Source organism: Zonotrichia leucophrys, chromosome 1, assembly GCF_028769735.1.
Source record: "Zonotrichia leucophrys gambelii isolate GWCS_2022_RI chromosome 1, RI_Zleu_2.0, whole genome shotgun sequence".
Lineage (NCBI taxonomy): Eukaryota > Metazoa > Chordata > Aves > Passeriformes > Passerellidae > Zonotrichia > Zonotrichia leucophrys.
The window spans coordinates 84,282,764-84,293,054 of record NC_088169.1 but is presented as its reverse complement, the minus strand read 5'-3'; the positions used below and the strand labels follow the sequence as shown (position 1 = coordinate 84,293,054).

Sequence of the window (10,291 nt, the reverse complement as noted above, 5' to 3'; positions counted from 1 at the left end):
TTTAAAGAAGGCAACTGTAAGCATACTGCTTTTTAGATAGAACCTTTGTTATAAAACAAATAGCAATTTATGCAGCTTATGATAGTATCACTTTTTCATATAGGAAGGGGGCAATTAAACATTTGCAAAGCCTTCTTAATCAATAACCCCTAACCTTTTCTGCTCTGATACCTGTGGTACTAAATTAGATGTTTGTGACTCTTACATTGTTATTAATGTTCTTACCATTACAATGTCTTGCACACACCTGTTTTAACTCCATATTTAGGCTGCACTTTCTTCATGACAGAAAAAGTTGAAGATACAAATTTTGTGCAGAACCTTTCACAAAGTGACACCAGATTCTCAGGGTAATTACAGGTGACAAGTCACCATGAGGAGCTGTTCCTCATGAGAAGTAAGCTGATGTGGTCCTTACCCATGAACACAGAGGAGCGTATGTAGCAGTAAGGCACAGCCTGTAGGTCACAATTGAGATTGAAAGAACCTCTGGAGCTCCTCAGGATCAGCTAAAGCAGGTTGATGAGGACTGTGTCCAGTCAAGTTTTGAATACCTCCACTGACTGAGACTCCATAACTTTCCTCTCTGACCATATGCACTCTAAAATCTTTTTCCCTTAAGCTTAAATGATATTTGCTGTATTTCAGTTTGTGTGCATCATCTCTTGTCCTGTCACTGGACAGATCCCTGACTATTCTGTGCTTGCATCAGAGGAATGGGAAATCAAATCCAATGTAATTGCTTACCAGCTGCTGACTGAGGCCAGGCACAGATCCCCCAGATCTGGGTTAGTGAAAGTAAATCACACTAGCAAAGACCAAGGAAAAGAAGATATTTCATGCTCATTGTCACAGGGTCCTCTGACCAATTCAGCAGGTGCTCCGCATTTTCTGGGGTTTCCTTGTGCTGCTGTGCTATGCCTGCAGAAATCCTTTTTGTTGCCCATCATGTGCCTTGTGAGATTAAACTCTAAATTGACTTTCCTAAGACCAGCCCTGCACACTTAGATAAATTCTCTCGGTTTATCCTGGGGCCCTTGTCCCTGCCTGCACTTCTTGTACACCTTTTTTTTATACTGCAGTTTTGCCAGGAGTTCCTTGTTCATCAGAGAAGGTCCAGCCACCTTTACATGACCTCCTACTAAAACAGATCAGCAGCTCTTGAACTTGGAGTAGGTGATCATTGAAAATTAAGTGACTCTCTGATCTTCCTCTTCTCTCCTCTTCTCTGCTCACTAGGGCAGTAACCCAACGATAGTCTTCCAAGTAACTCTCTGAACAGTCCAAAATCTGTTCTTCTGAAGTGTAGGGTTGTGATCCTGTCATTTCCCTGGCTCTCTCAGGATCCCAAACTTCACCATTTCAGGGTCACAGCAGACAAATCTGCCCTCAGCCTTCACATCCCAACCAGCTCTTCTTGTCTGTAAACACAGAAATCTTTTGAGATAAAAGCACAGCAAATAAGCAAACTAACCTCCTCCAAAGGGAGACAATAACTCCAAGCTGAGTCTGAAGTCATACTCTATGTTAATCTAATACAGAGAATCTGCAATGTAATATACATGTAGATATAATCCTGGCTTGGATTCTAGTATAAGGATAAATTGCTATTTACAACAAAAAAGTATTACAGGATAGAATTTACTGAAATATGAACCACAGTGCTTCTGGCATGCCTTCTGGACTTGATAACACCACAACACTGCTAACTAGGAAATTGTTAAGAAATCATCTAGGATAAAAGTACTCTTCCAATTTCTTTTTCTCCTTATTTCAATTTGAGTAGTTTGTCCAAGATTTTAGTCAAGGAGAAAGGAAAAAACTCAAAATCTAATATCAGTGTCTATTTCCATGTCCAGTCAATGGAATAATCAATAACGCAGAAGCAGATTTTAGACCAAAGTTCAGTGTTTTGAGAAACATCTTCTACAATCTGAACTTGACATAACATTTTTGTTCACGGAAAACTGTTTCACTATAATATCACTTCCAAACAACTGAAGTAAATTTTCCCTTTTTTTTAGCAAAAATTTTAAAGTAATTGTTCTTCAAAACCTAACTAGTTCTGACATTCCAAAAGATTATTCATTGTAAGCAAAAGAAAACATTTCCCACAGATAAAACTAAAAACACCTTTAAGAGAGAGATTTTATCAGGTGATGTTGAAAACTCTTGGCATAATGGTAAAGAAACATATATGGATTAGTTATATGTTCCAAGATCACCATGACCAGCTGGTTCAACAGAAGTAAATACTGGTCTCCCTTGACAGCTTCTCCCCTGTTGATGGTGACTCTATTTATTGTCACAAATGAAGATTCTCAGCAGAGTAGCGCACATGGTAACAGCCTTGCATATTTTCCTTTGAGAAAGGTAAAAGTGCAGACTGGCAAAGTTTTAGCAAAGATAGGTTATAACTGTTTGGTCTCTTTATCTATTAAAATATAAAGAGTATATTGGCAAAAACAAACACTAGAAATGTTGCAAGTCTATAACTTACCTACTACTTTGTTCTTATTGTTCTCATGCCTATTGTGTGCCTTTCTTCACATGCTTTGTAACAAGAAAGTAGACACGGACCTCTTCTTAAGGCCCTGAAGAAGTTGAGTGGGATCCTGAGTCTGGGAACATGAGAGAAAATAATGCAGCATTTACCCATTTTGGTTGCAAGCAGGGAAAGAACAGAACCCCAGCTCAGCTGCTCTTTGGTACTTTCTTTCAAAGAAATTTATGGAAAGAAAACCCTTATGCAAGAAGACAATTATCTTCAGTGACTATAAAGCCCTAGATAACTTTGATGTTTGAGAAATAAAAGCTGAAATAAAATTCTCTTCTAGGTTCTACACTTGTCTGAACAAAATCTTTGAATCACCCCTTCATAGTGATGTAGAACATGAACAGACATAATATTATTATAGGGCTTGAGAAGCTTATATCTTAAAGTAATTCCAGGTGCTTAGATAAGAGAAACTGTCTAGAAATTGCTGCTCTTATTGTTATTGTTGTTATTACTATTAATATTTTGATGATTATCCAAATAAGTTTGTTTGTAAAATAACAATTAACCTTGTTTTTTTAAATCATAACAGAAGGATAAAAAAGAAGGCCATGGAAGAAAATAAAAGTCAGATGACCATAATGTTGGTACATTCACATGCTTTAATCAGTTAAAACCTTTGATCACAATCATTCACCTGTTTTCCCTGTACTTACTTTCCCCTGTACTTCCCATTAGGTATGAGAAGATGTGAGTACTGAGGAAAGATCTCCTGGATAAAATGGCTTTGCTACACAAGTCAAATCTAAGAATACTCTAAAATGTTTAGCACTAGGTGCCTTTATATCTCACCTCTGGTACAGCCACATTTTCCTGTGTCTGTCTTCTGATTTTTGCCATCAGAGCATATCTCATTAATCATTGTTAAAAGTCTGCAACTTACCTAATACAGTACAGCTGAGGCCTTGGGGCATAACAAAATTATCTATCAACAAGATGGTTTTGCATCATAAGATTGACCTTGTACGGTGTTCAAGTCTTATGAAGAAGCCTCTGATTTTGGAATTAGAAGACTTTGTCCATCTCATTAAATGTGCAAGATCAAGGAAATAGAGTTTCCATTTGCAAGTAAGCAGGTATCTGCAGCATTAAACATCCAGTATTGGTCACAGGATAAAGTGAACATTAGTTCACAACAGACAAGAAGATTTTGTGGTGGAGAATATCTTCTCATTTGCTTTTCACACTGGTGAAATATCACTATAGCCCCATAAAAATATAAACTTTTGTGCCATAACTTCCTACTTCCTGGTTCCAAATGGTTGAAATGAAAGCACTGTATTCTCCATGTATATGTAACTAATTCAAACAAACAAACAAACAAAACCAGGGGGGGAAAAAGAAAACAGAAGAAACACTACACAACCAGTTTCATTCTGCTTTAAATCCTCCCAGAATGTGAGTATTCCTAATTTCTATTGATGTCAATGGTACTCAAAGGGAACTAAATTTTTGCAACCAAGCAGTCCATGATAAACCATCAACAGCACCTCTGACACTACATATTCAAAGGCACTACCTCTAGAGACACCATTAATGCTGACACACAGAGCCACCAATTGGCCTGTGCACCTACAAATGTTTGTTTTGGCTGTATCAATCACCATCTTGCTGTGTAATTAAGTCCTTTTCCAGGACATGGTTCTGGAAGTGAGACTGCCCAACTAATTATTCAAGGGACATCAGACAAAATATTGGCCAGGTTTAGAATTAAGCCACAGAACTGATGTTCCTTTCTTAAAGTGGTCAGAAATGTACATTCATCACACACCATCTACAGTTCAAAATGTGTCATAAGCAAGGCTCTTCCCAGGGAAAATGGCATTAGCGCAAAAATCTCTCACTAAGCAGACACCAAGGGAGAATGCATAAACAAAAATTATATGATGACTGTTTAATATCAATAATGAAGATTTTTCTCTCATCTGAAAAAGATTTGTGTGATTAGAAGTATCCATCTTCATTCTCCAAATACAGTCCTTTTAAAATGTCATTAAAACACTGACATGGGTTCTTCAATCCCAAAATAACCTAGGAATTCAATACACTAGTGTCCTAGTTTAGTCCAGGACAGGGTTACTTTTTACAGATATTAACTGCAGAACTATAGAGTTGTTCTGCCTTTGGCCCAATGATGTGTGATTTGCACAAAGAGAATATCCCCAGTAGGCAAACCTAGAAGAGCAGCGAGGATTACATGCAGGGTTTTTGTCTCTTACTTGCCAGTAGGAGACCCAGATTTAGACACAGCCAATGCTGCTTTAAATCCATTTCATGGAAGTACGGTTAAATCATCAAAGTCTTATGACTTTACAAGAAGAAAAAGGATGTTTCTGAAAGAGGTTAGGTAAGACAAACACACCAACTCACACACAGCTAAATCTACTGTAGACAGAGCAGGCTCTAGTTTTAACCTCAATTACCTGGTCAGGATGACCAAGACTTCATGGAAATCTGCCGTTTGCCTTTGCTCATTAACTTATTAAACCACGAAATTTTCCATTAAGTAGGAGGAAGAGGAAGTAACATATTTTTTTCCTTGGTAAAGATCAAGACTTTTGAAGTGACGACCTTTTAAAAATTTAGGGCAAATGTGGGTGTTTTCAACTGCCTATATTTCTTGCACGTTAAGCTGTCTTGTTAAATGCAGCATTTCTTCCTAATAGTCTTAGTCGATTGTTTATAACAAGTTTACTTTCTTCACTTTCATTTGGAGTATACAGACTATGTACTGAAGAACACTATTTTTGGAATATTTTGTTTTTGCAGATAGCTGATTTCATAAAGAAATTGTCACATTTGAAACCATAAACCAGTGTAGAGTTTTGTTTGTCACTGTTGCTAAATATAACTTAGCTCTCCAAAGATAAAATAGAGATTCATTAAGCTGCTGCATGCTTTTATCCATTCTCATGTCCCTGAAAGATTTCTCATTTATTACAAAGAAAACATGGCTAATTGTTAATTAGAAAGTGCATATGAATGTGATAAGATTTAATTAACTCAAACAAATACAATTCAAACCTTTAATATAAAGATTTGGTTGCTCTCCTTTTTCTTTTGATTTTTCTCCATGGAAGAAAGTTCTAAGTTTGCAAAAGTCCTATTTAATGCCCCTGTTACCCTGCACAATTTGACCCTTTTTAATAAATTCCTTTAAAAAAGACAAAAAGAAAAAAGTAAAAATGATCTCACAATGTTTAAAGATCTATGAAGTCTGTACTTCAAACTTTGCTGGAAAACTTTAATTGAAAGAGTTTTCCATCAGAAAATACCCTTTCAATAACAGTGCCACTTTTGGCCCTGATAGAGTTAAGGTTCTTCATAGTAGCTACTATGGGTCTATGTTTTGGAATTGTCCAAAACCAGCTTTGGTAACACAGGGATGGGTTTGTTACTGCTGAGCAGTGCCCACACAGAGCCAAGGCCTATTGAGCTCCTCACCCCATCCCACCAGCGAGGGGGCTGGGGGAGCACAAGGAGCTGGGAAGGGTCACAGCCAGACAGCTGACCCTGACTGACCCAAGGGCTGTTCAGACCATAAGGTGTCACATTCAGCAGAAATACTGCAGGGAAGAAAGAATAGGAGGTTGTTCAAAGTGATGCCTTCCTTGGTCACTGTTGTGCACTATGGAGCCTTGCTGTCCTGGAGATGGCTGAACGACTGCTTGTCCATGGGAAGCAGTGAGTTAATTCCTTCCTGCTGGGAAGCTTTGTGTAGCTTTGTGCAGCTTTAGTTTTCCCTATTAAACTTTCTCTATCTCAAGCTATGAGTTGAGAAAAGTTTTCCCACTTTTGCCCTTCCAAATCTGTCCCCCATCCTACCAGAAGAGAATGAACAAGTGATTGTGTGGGGGTGAGCTGTTGGCTGAGGTTAAACCATGCAAACAAGCATGTAACAAGAAAAGCAAGTCAGTATTTATTTAAAAAATAAAACTTTATACCAAGAAAAAGCTGGACATTTACTTTTCATAAAAGATGTTATTTTTCAAATTGATTTTTCTTTATATTAGCCTTGTTACATACATTATGTTCTGACTCAGCACCAATCAAATTACACTGAGTCTGTCAGGTCAAGTTGGCATCACTTACAGTCTCTGTTCCCACTGACTTCTGTATATTCAGGAACATGAAGGACCAGGATGGAAGATAAAGAAGAAAAGATAGCAGGATCCCTCTATTTGTGACTTAAAGCTCCCTTTCTAGTAATTTTAGTTTGCAATGTGTAGATACAACCTAGCTAATAGAATCAAAAATTAAGAAAAATTGCCTTACAAAATAAGGAATCAGCATATATATTTATAATTAGAGTACATTTTTGCTTAAATAAACTTTTAAGAAATCTGAATGCAGCAAAAAAATATATTAATTTGCCCTTAAAGTCAAAGTGCATGAAATATTTAAGATTGATGGATGCAATGAAAATTATATCTCACAATTTTCACATAAAAATTACCAATTCTTCTTGGCAAACATCAGATGATACTCTAGAAGGCATACATTTTCTCTGTAGCATAGCTTCTGAAAAATAATTGCATTGGAAAGATTTACCGGAAAGTCTCTTAAGCTCTTTCATGTTCTTCTGTCATGTAAAGTTCTGTTGGGGAAACTCATGTTGTATCAGATTTGCCTGTATCTATCAATTCATAATTACATAATTAGATTTTCAGCTAAAATTTGGAAATAGATATTGTGCTTACTATGTGTTTGGATAGCTGCTACAACCCATATATATCAAGTGACTATGTGTGTCATCATCTATATATCTATTTTAATAAGCTTATTGTAATAATTATCAAAATAAATGCAAAGTCAAAACTCTGAATCTCAAGATTTAGTATATGTGAAGAAGTCCACGAGGATGTGTGTTGCATTACAGCACATGCTGGGGAAGAAAAACAACAAGAAGTGTATCATTTCAAATAGCCTTTGAGAAAAGCATCAATCCTAAAAACAGTTCTGAGATCTACAGAGTATGCTAGTAATGCACCCAAGAAGAACAAATTTTTTCCAGGCCATCTCCAGAGACAGGAAAATACCTCACTCATGTGCCAAAACCAATAAATATCAGGCAGAAAAGAAAGAACAGTGCAAGATAAACTTTGGATTGGACCTTTCAGCACTTTCCATAGAGGGGAGGAGGCATAAAACCCCAATATTATGCTTTGTAAACTCTACTAAATGTCCATATTCAGACTGTTTTTCTTGAAAATGAAACTAGATGTTATTTGCAGGTTTGATGACAGAACTCAACTCTTGCAACACAAGTCAGCAAAAGAGGACTCAGTTACTCTTGGATATGTACTATCACATAGCCTCACCATCCTACAGGTAGAAAAAGTAGGACAGGAAGATGATTCTTGTCATCCCCTTTGAGGTCCTCATCAATGCCTTCAGAGTGAGAGACTGCTCTTTCCATTTAGCTGAAATACCTTACATTTGTAATTTTAGCCCCACTGTGATTAATATTGTGTTTGTGCAGGATACCAGCTGAAAAATTGGAAAGAATGGTAAAGCATCCAATGAAGATCTCTTATCATACTCTCTTTAAAAAAAAACAAACCTTGCAAACCTTCATAAATTATACTAAAATCCAGAATTTAAATGCATGAAGAAGCACATTCCCTACTCAGCATTTTTCATGTCTAAAAAAGCTATGCTGCATTGCTACCCTAACAAGTAGTGTGACTTTGAACACCATAATACACAACATCTGTGTCCACTCCCAATGTGACCAATGAGAACAAATTTTCCACAGCCAGGATAAATTATCATCTTCAAGGATGAAAGCATCTGTCTCCATGATGTATAAACACGTCATCCCTTTGGCCTAAGAGAGGATTCATCTAAGCAAGGGAGCAGAAACAGGGGCATTACAGCAAAGTAACCCCTTGTGAGAAACCAGCTGTTAGCTATTTATCTTTGTGTGGCCAAGGAGCCTTTATCCAAGATACAGCTGTTCCTTCCTTTCCTCCTTATGAGCTACACCTGCCTCAAGCAGATGAGTGTGATTGTTAAATGCTTTTCTCAGTATTTAAAGTCTTAGACCTGATCCTAATACTCCCTTTTTCTCACTGGTAGTATTTTAAAGATGCTATCAATTTATCTTTGTGGTAAGAAAGAGACAGGCTTATTTTTACTTTCATAGAGATGAATGAATACAATCTCTCTTGTTTTTTAAGGTACTACAAATCTACACAAGATACCTATTTTCTTTCATCCAACTATGAATTCTTAATGCAGCTGTAATATTATATGACCTCAAAATTTTTAATAGGACTGAAATTTCCCAAATGAAACATGTATTCCTAAGCATATGTCACAACCTTCTTTCTCTGTACAAATAATACTCATACAGAGACTCCAAACAAGATTCATAGAAACATTTTGTGGTAAATTACACTAACTACAATGACATTTTTCTGTTCAGCTGACAGCATTGGGTTCTAGAAGCACTAAGTCACACGAGGATATGTTTTCTACTCACCCATATGCAACTGTATACTTAAAGTCTTCACATTTGCTTTGTGTCCCTCCTCTCCCAAGTCCACATTCCTCGACACTGCATGCTCATACAATTCAGCAAGATTATTTACAGATGCACTGGAGGGCACAACTCCAAAATTGAAGCGCCTTTTCCAGACGTTGTACAAGCATGCAGGAAAAAATTACAAGCCACACAGATAAAACTTCAGAGCAAAGAACAGGCAGAGCTGGGAATAGATCACAGGTGTCCCAAATTCTCACTCAGTGCCCTTTTTGCTCATAAATGATTGATTCACAGTTGTCTTAATATTTATATCTGAAGCCACCAAAACATGTTTGGAAATGTTTGCCTAGCAGATTCAGCTTCCAAATGGCACAACACACACTGATCCATTTTGCTGGGGTTTCAACTTTGCTGCCTTACCTGATTAGCAACCACAAAGCGTCTGAAGTTCCACCCAACAGACATAAAGGTTGATGAGTACATTGAGAGTAAGCACCAAGGCAGCCAGAATTCGTTCAATGTGAAAGCTTCTTTCAGCTGGAAGAAGCAGGTGAGTAAAAGCAGCTCCTGCTGGCAGCCGAGGTCTCCACTGGCTGCACGCCAGACGCCTGCATGTCCAGTGCCTTCACAGGTGGGGCTGCCTGTGGCCATGGGCACGCCAGGGCAATGCAGACTGCACGAGCTTGGCCTTGCACAGTGCCCTTGTATGTCTTGGTGGGAGCACAGACTGTCTGTCTTCCTCCATTTGCTCTCAAAGCAGCAGCAGTGACAATCCAGGACTGTTTTGCTCCTGACACCATTCTTTGCTGACTGGGACTCCATCCTGCTGGAAATCCTAAAATCTGCAAATCATTCCCTGTCTCTCACTAAATTCATCAGCAGTTGATTTCTTTTTCACTCAGGAAAGGCAAGGGATGATAATTGCAAATCATTCCAGTAGATAAGCAGGCCAAATAAAGTAGTGTCTGGTAATTCATCTAACCAACTTCTTGGAATTAAAAGGGCTTTCTTGTAGATTGAGAATAAATTAATCATGAATCTATAAACCAAAAAGCACTGGTAAACTCAAAGAGAATAATGAGTACATGACAGGAAGCAGAGCATATCATATGCAAGGATGTATTTTCTCATTAAGCACTACACATAAATATGCAACCTTCTTTTCTGAAGGACGTGAAGGATAGGCTGTAGGTGGAAAACACTAAAAAGGAACAAACAAAAATTTGTTATTATTCAACCACCTA

The 10,291-nt window shown here is 37.6% G+C and overlaps 1 long non-coding RNA gene across 1 annotated transcript; it reads right to left on the bottom strand.

Annotated features, from left to right (window-relative positions):
* Positions 1-368: 368 nt before the first annotated feature.
* Positions 369-9,184, bottom strand: LOC135442310 (uncharacterized). The gene is made up of 3 exons (XR_010438654.1): positions 9,045-9,184; positions 2,501-2,621; positions 369-1,421 (listed from the first exon to the last, which is right to left on the bottom strand). It is a non-coding gene; the product is annotated as an uncharacterized LOC135442310 (long non-coding RNA).
* Between the last annotated feature and the right edge of the window lie 1,107 nt (positions 9,185-10,291).